At 35.4% G+C, this 8869-nt stretch overlaps 1 pseudogene; it reads left to right on the forward strand.

Annotated features, from left to right (window-relative positions):
* LOC128589738 (eukaryotic peptide chain release factor subunit 1-like) overlaps positions 1-3511 on the forward strand; it is a 150543-nt pseudogene extending 147032 nt beyond the window's left edge.
* The last annotated feature ends 5358 nt before the right edge of the window (positions 3512-8869 follow it).

Consider the following 8869-nt stretch of genomic DNA (forward strand, 5'->3'; position numbering starts at 1 on the left):
CTTATGTTCCAGTACATAGAATGTGACTATAGCTGATAATAATGTACTGTTGCATGATAGCTAGAAAAGAGGATTTTGAATGTTATCACCACAAAGAAATGGTAAATGTTTAAAGTGATGGAGCTGCAAATTCCTCTGATTTAATTCTACAATGTACACCTGCATTAAAGTAACACACTATATCCCACAAATATGTTCAATTACTAGGTGTCAATTATAAAATTAAAAAAATGAATTTTACCAATGTATACTTCCAAATAGTGAAAGAAACATTATCCCCAATCTTTTACAATCATTTCCAGGGAATAGAAAAATAATCTCTAATACATTCCCATATTCTAGTATAATATGAAAAGAACATTACAGGGAACAAAATTTATATAACAATATTATCAGAAATATGAATGCAAAGATTTTATACTTGCTTAAATTTTGCTTACATTGGTTAAAATATTAGCAAATAAAATATGACAGTGTATATGAGGATTGTAATTTGGGGGAAGGTTTTAATTGAGGAATAGAAGTTTGGAAATCAATCAATACCACTTACCACAATAATGGAAAGCAAAAAAAAGGCAGTAATGGCAAAAAAGGAGTTTGGCAAAATTAAGCCTCATTTATGAGAAGAGCTCTAAGAAACTAGGTATACAAGAAAACATTCTTGATATTTTAAGAAATATCTACAAAAATTCTATGATAGATACCATGTTAAACAAACAATATTGACAGGCTTTCATTGATATTTTAAATTCAAAAAAGGTGACCACTTTCACCACATTTTGTGGAAAGACAAAACCAATTCAATAAAAAATGTAAATGATAAAATCACAAAGATAGAAAAAATAAAAATTAGTCAAGAAAATAAAAATTAGTCATTGAAGATTACAAAGTTATAGAAAATATAAAAAGATCTCTAACCTCTTCAAATAAGTACATGTGACAAACTTCTAGAATATCTCTATGCAAAATCAATTGTATTTCTGTGTATTATTAACAGCTAGAAAATACTTCACATCACATCTATTTAATAACATAAAATATAAAATGTCTATGAACTCATCTTAAAAAGTAACAAAAACATCTATGCTGAAAGCTACATAGAAGTATTGAAATAAAATAAAGAATGCTTAAATTAAAAATCATAACTAGTAATATAGACTAATATAAAGATGCAATTCCTCCCCAAATTCATTCACATATTCACAGTAATATCAATTAAAATCTTCACATTGGTTTTGCAAGATTAAAAGAGGTTTTTGACATTCAAATGTGTAAGGTTGAGTAATCAAGTCAATATCAGAGGCAAATAACATAGTTGAAGCAATTAGTTTATTTTTAACATCAATACCTATTTTAAAGTATAGCATTCAGAACATTGGAGTATTGTTCCAAAGAAAACCAAATAAACCATTGGAGCAGAATATCAAGTCTGGAAAGAGGCCTTCAAAAATACAGTATTCCATGTTATGATAGAACTGATATGCAGGTCAGTAAGGAAAGGATAATATTTTCAGTAAAAGTTTGTTTACAGCCTTTCCCATTGAAGGATTTTATCTATTTCCCTAGCCTTGAAGTTGGGCAGGTCTTCTGACTTGCTTTTACTCTATCAGACCTATAGATCTCAACAGGTTTTACAACTTCAGCAAGGAGGGAATGTTCCAATAGTGACGGTAGTTGGGGACCACTGTATCACTGTATAAAAAAAGAACAATCAAGCTTATTGGTGGATAAAGTGTTAAGTGAAGGAGAATGGAGGCCCTTGAGCTGAAAGCCATTACATGTCACACGTGTCGGGGAGAGTTTCTGGGCCATTTCCATTAACTGAAAGGCTGTATGAATAAACCCAGCTGAAATCAGCCAAGAAACTGCCTAGACAATTCATAAAATTGGGAGAAATAATGTTATTTTAAGAACACACAAGTTTTGCAATGTCTTATAATTATAGGTAACTGATATAATTAGTAATCAGGAAAATGAATAAAATAAGAAATAACATCAACTGCAGATGAATAAAATGATAGGAAAGAATGGAAATAATAAATATTGGTTGACAAAACTGTAAATTACTACAATCCCTCTGGAAAAGTTTTTGGCAGATATATTATATGTCCATATGTGTAGCCTGTTAGCATCCATTTCACTCCTAGGTATACACCTGCCAAAAATACATACATGTTTTCCAAAATATGTGTAGTAGACTATTTATACAAACATTATACATAATAATAAAAAAATTGAAAAATAGGCTGTCTTCCATTCCCCTCCTGAAGGAGGAAGTAATGTCAGAGGCCTCACAGAGCACATTATAACACAAACAGCAGCCTGGAGAGACCGAGGCGTGTCCTAAGTCAGCCCCGCTGCCCCCGGGGAGTGCTGGGCAGAGGAGCATCTTGCTCCACCTTAGGGAGGTGGAGGCAAGAAGATGGCTAACACACCAGTGCTGCCAACAGGAAAATAGAAATAGGAGACACCAAGAAGCTCATTAACAGCTTAGAGGCAGCCTGCAGCAATGGCACCAGCATGATAACATTGAACATTCCTACCAAAGACCAGATTTCAGAATGGCAACAATGTTAACATATGAGATTGGAACTGAATCTAACATTAAGTCATAAGTAAACCACCTTTCAGCCCTCGGAGCTATTACATCCATACAACAGAGACTCAAAAATTCCAACAAAGTACCTCCAAATGGTCTGGTTGTTCACTGTGCAACAATTATAACAGATGCAGGAAAGGAAAAAAGAAGTCAATGTTGATTTTGAACCTTTCAAACCAATTAATATGTCATTGTATTTCTATAACAACCAATTTCATACAGAGGCTTGTGCCACATGACTTCTGATGACAGCAAATTTGGATTCAGATAGCAGTGGTGCACTTTTTGGCATTCTCCAAGGACACACAAGAGAAGTCCTGCACAAATTCACTGTGCATCTCCCAAAGAAACAGGACAAAGAAGGTCAGTCAGCCTTGTGATTTGCCCATTTAAGAATAGAAAATGGTATAGCTATGTTCAGAAAGTAGCAGAGACTGCTGTGCAGCTGTTTATTTCTGGGGACAAAGTGAATGTGGCTGGTATCATTTTAGCTGGATCAGCTGACTTAAAAACTGAGCTAACTCAATCCGACATGTTTGATCAGAGGTTAGAATCAAAGTTTTAAAATTAGTTTATATGTCCTATGGTGGTTCAAATGGATTCAACCAAGCTATTGAGTTGTCCACTGAAGACCTCTCCAACATAAAATTTTGTGGGGAGAAGGAATTAATAGGATGATACTTTGATGAAATCAGCCAGGACATTGGCAAATAACTATTTTGGTGTTAAAGATACACAAAAGGCTTTGAAAATGGGAGCTGCAGAGATTCTAATGGTCTGTGAAAATCTGGCTAATGAGACACATTCTTCATTATCAAGGCACAGAAGAGGAAAAAATTCTCTAACTTCAGAAGAAGAAAAGGGTAAATCTCATTTCACTAAGAGACAGGACAAGAACATGAGCTTTATTGAGAGACAATTCTGTCTTATAATAATTCCATGTTTAATTGGAAATGAATCATACACACACTCATACATGAGAATAATATGAATAAATATTCTATTAACATGCCTATTGCATATTTATCCTTTTAAAAATTATCCTGCTTTAAGTCTTAAGATGGAACTGATTACAGAATTAGAGAGAAAATGACTTTAATAAAGGATTCATTTCATAAGGCTATCTAATCACAGCTCATCCATATGCTATCCAATTGCAATATCGACCACATAATCTTTATTATTATCAGAAGAGTACTTATCAGTTCAAGAAGCAACCAAAATTAAATTTATGTCAGAAGGGGAAAAGTGGTATGTTGAATGTTAAAGGTCATTTAAGTTACATACGAAGGGGCCAAAACAAAATAAAAACTAACTCTGCTGAATACTGGGAGATATATGTTTCTATATAATACATCCTATTAAAAATGATATGTGGAATGAATTTGAATCTAAAATACAAAATAATTTTACTAGATAAATGTTGATTTAGAAGAAGTTAAATAAATAAAAGTCCTTATAAACATGCAACAAAGAAAAATAGTTAAAAAAAAGATAAAGATATTGATAATGGTATTTCCTTAGGCAAAAGTGAATAAAACAAACAAAAAAATGGATATGTGAAAAAAAATTGTGTCATACCAAGAAAAAGAAGGGTATTAATCAGAATCCAACAAGGGTTTTGACTCAAGAGTGAGCAAAATTAGTCCCAAATTAAATGCTGCTTGAATTCATCCAAACAAACTATAAAGGCAAGAACCAATAGGATAAAATTGATTCCAAGTAACTTAACAGGGTTAAGGAAGTTTAGAAATATTTATAGGACTACAAAGCACCTAGTATACAAGAGTGAACATTTAAAATGTCTGAAATTAATAAAAAATTACCAGACATACAAAAAGACAAGAAAATACAAATTATAACAAAGAAAATAGAAATAATAGAAACCAATACACAAGTGAGATATGGAATAAAACTTACAACTCAAGGACTTCAAAACAATTACTAAAATTGTATTCATGAACAAAATAACCTAGTGGAAACTTGAGCACTTTAGAAAGGTGGGGAAATACATATGCAAACATAATACATACATATACACAAACGTACATCAAATATCTAGAGATGAAAACTATATTGCCTGAAATGAATAACTCATAAGATGAACAAAAAACAAAGACAATAAATAGAAATCAGGTAAGAATGTGGTAGTTATTAATTCAACCACATAAGTAATCACTTTAAATAAGAATGGTCTAAATCCACCAATAGACACAGATTAAAATCAAGAATCAGAGAAATTTATAACATGTTAGCACACATAAAAAGAAAGCTGGAGTAGCTGTATAAATTTCAGACTAAAGCAGACTTCAGAGCAAAGAAACTTATCAGGAAAAAGGAGGGACATGACATAATGATAAAAAGGAGCAAAATAGCCAGGAAGTCATAAAAGTGTGAATATGTATGTAATTAATAACACACCATCAAAATATATGTTGCAAAAACTAATGGAACTGCAAAAGAGAAATAGAAATATCTACTGCTACAGTTAGAGATTTCAGCATTCAATATCCACTATTGTAATTGGAGATTTCAACATTCAACTACGAGTAGTTGAGTGATCCATCAGGCAGAAAATCATAAGGACATGGTAAGGACATAATTGAGCTGAACAGAAACATTAATCAACTGGATCTAATAGACACAGAAAACTTCATCCCCAAAAACATAATGCACATTTCTCTCAACTTCACATGAAACATCACCAATCAGGTTTCATTTCTTTCTTTCTTGTGTCTTTTCTTTTCTTTTCCTTTCTTTCTTTTCTTTTCTTTCTTTCTTTTTTTTTTTTTTTTTGAGACAGAGTCTCAAACTTTGTGGCCCTTGGTAGAGTGTTGAGTGTTGTGGTTTCAGAGCTCACAGCAACCTCGAACTCTTGGGCTCAATTGATCCTCTTACCTCAGCCTCCCTCATAGCTGGGACTATAGACCTCACCACAACACCAATCTATTTTTAAGAGATAGGGCCCCTCTGTTGCTCAGGCTGTTGTCAAACTCCTGATCTCAGGCAATGCACCCATCTCAGCCACCAGAATGCTAGGATTACAGGTATGAGCCACCATGCCTGGCTTTGTTATTTCCACTGGAGCTGCAGTTACTTCCTCCACTGAAGTTTTGAACTCTTCAAAGTCATTTCTAAGGTTTATGAGTATTTTGACCTCCTGCCAAGAATCATGGATATTCTTAATGGCATGTAGAATGGTAAATCCTTTGAGAAAGTTTTAATTTACTCTGGGTATATTTTAAGATAATTTAATTTTTTTCTTAGCAATCTCTCTGTCTAATGCCAAGTTAAGGTTAATTCACAAGTTGGATAATAATAATAAATACTTTTAAATAATACAAAATTTTTAAAGAATGTATTTTAGAAAATATGATCTCATTGTTTTTCTTTTCCTTTTCAGAAAATTGCTTGTAGTTCTTCAAAGACATACTTTATAATTTGTTTATTTGAAAGAGTGGCCCTTTAAATCAACTCTTCTCTGTTAACTATTCTATTGTTTTAATCCTGTAAAACATATGTGTAGAATATTATTTTGTTTCTTCTTCTATTTCTAGAGTTGAGATATTCATAGGAATATCACATGAAATTTCTTTTCCCCGAAGTTTTAATTACACTTTCCAAAGATATTCTCATATTTCCTCTTTCACTTGCAACTGTCTGAATTTCATCTTAGTGTCCTGTCTTACACTTTTCACTTACCAAAGTCACAAAGAATAAAAGAATATTAAATTTTTAAAAAAGACATTTTGGTATAACATTTAACCCTTGAACTATGCCTAAAATAATTTATTACTCTTGTGCCACATCTGTTTCTCCTCACCACCTATCATTTATCAGATCAAAGATCAAAAAAAGGAAAGCTAAGTGAAATGCTTATGTGAGGACACTATCAATCTGTTATTATACATATTAAGAATGATTGAAAATGTTTTTTTAAGCTTACAACTAGTATTTTCCAAAGACTTTGAAAAATTAAAGTTTTTTTTTTTTTTTTTTTTTTGTAGAGACAGAGTCTCACTTTATGGCCCTCGGTAGAGTGCCGTGGCCTCACACAGCTCACAGCAACCTCCAACTCCTGGGCTTAATCGATTCTCTTGCCTCAGCCTCCCGAGTAGCTGGGACTACAGGCGCCCGCCACAACGCCCGGCTATTTTTTGGTTGTAGTTTGGCCGGGGCCGGGTTTGAACCTGTCACCCTTGGTATATGGGGCCGGTGCCTTGCCGACTGAGCCACAGGCGCCGCCCTGAAAAATTAAAGTTTTATCTCCAAATTAGAATATGTAGTGAATTTTAGCAGTAAAATTATTCACAAGTATTTCAATATTTCTTACTTGAAAATGAAACAATTAAAATGTTCATATTTTATAAATTGGTTATATTTTAATGCTGGTTTAATAATCTGTATTGAGCAAATTAACCTTTAAACACATTGCATTGTTTTAATAATAAAACTATAAGAACATCTTAAATAATATTTAACATAATTTATAATCTTATAAATAAAACTATAAGAACATCTTAAATAATATTTAACATAATTATAATGCTAATCTCATAATTATGGAATTACAATTTGAATGTTCTTAAAATTGGGGAGAAGGGGACAAGATGACCAACTGGAGCCAGATTTCAACAGAGATTCCCATACAGAAGGAGAGAAAAGACAGAATGTTCTCAAGAAAGCTGAAGATCAGGAACTAAGAAAGAAGATTGAAGAGTGCACATCATCCCTGCTGAGGCAAGCTGCAACTCCAAGGAAATAAATTACAGATACAAAATCCTTCATCAATAGAATGAGAGACCTCTTCTCCAGGAGAGTGGCTCACTATGTGCTCTCTACAAGAGAGAAGTTTTCAAAAGAAAGCCTATTTTACCCCACAGGAAAGAGCCACTAAACACACTAGGACTCCTTCTCCAGAGAGGTCCTATCTGTAAGCCTAGCCATTCTCTTGCCTGGCATAAAACTGTACAAATATTTTTCCCACAACCCTGAACTCCAAGCCCACCCCTTACCCCTTCCCAGTGTTCTGAAATCCTATCCCCTACAGAGCCCAGAGTGTCTGGCAGTTCCTCAAGAGGTCTGCACATGGTATGGGCCACTGCATAACTGTGCTGAAAACAGTGACTTGAGTGGTAGTTGACAGGCACGGGAAGAGGGAGTCAAGCAGGAGAGGCTGTAGCATGGCCCGTGACAGGTTATGGCAATGTGGCTCACCCCCATGTTAGATTTTGGAGAAACACTTCCCATTTTTCTTAAACACTGGAGGGAGCCAGGCCTCAACCTTGGGGGTGCTGGTTGCAGAATGGATGGGACAGAGATGCAGACTCTGTGAGAGAGAAATATGCCCTATGGTAGTACCTGCCCAAAGACAGTGGGACTGACCCCAGTGGTGAACTCCCCAGATGCCGTTGAGCACTCTAGGGAGAGAGGCTTCAGCCCAGGAGGTTGCCCTAGTAGCTGAGTGTGGCATGGGAGAAGGCACTGACTCCCCTTTGACTCTACAGGAGCATATCCCCGGAGGCTTCGCTCACTGAAAAGAACTGAGATACAGCCTGTGAGGTTACTAGTGGCAGGCAACGCTACACAGTAAGATGAGGACATAGATACCGACCTCCCTGGACTGATTCTTTGGTTGGGATAGACTTCCTGACCCCATTGAGCACCAGAGGGAGCCAAACTCCAGCCTCTTGGGTTTCTGAGACAGAGCTGCCTGTGAATCCCTGCCATCAGGTTGCTGGACACTGTTTGAACTCTCTCAGTTGAGCGGTGACTGTGCTACTTGGGAAAATTGGTTTGGAACTCTTGACCTGGGCTGCCCACCCAAGGACCCTTCAAGGTTAAGTTGTGGTTGTGGTGAAGTGAGAGGGACTGATTTTCCTCCTGCAATTGTCACCGGAAGGAGGTGGGATGTCTCAGTTGCTTGTATCTCCCCCAAGCAGAGATTTCAGCCCAATACTGCAACTCAGTAAGATTGGATAGAGCCTAGCTGACTATAAGACAGAGCCAGCTAGCCCTATCACACCAATTAGGTCCTCAGAGTCTCTGGCTGTAGATCTGAAAGGGATCTTTGTAAAGCTATAGGGGAAAAACCACAATCACAAGCCCCATCTGTTTGGTAAAGAGCTGGTTAAATACAATTCCTTGAAACCTCAATCAAATCACACCCTACAAGTTTTAGTACCCAAACTATGAAAAATAATCATGTGGTAGATCCAGCGGGAAAACTCTTGCAACATTAATAATCAGAGTAGATCAACCCCGCCCTCC

This window comes from Nycticebus coucang, chromosome 7 (assembly GCF_027406575.1).
Source record: "Nycticebus coucang isolate mNycCou1 chromosome 7, mNycCou1.pri, whole genome shotgun sequence".
Classification (NCBI taxonomy): Eukaryota; Metazoa; Chordata; class Mammalia; order Primates; family Lorisidae; genus Nycticebus; species Nycticebus coucang.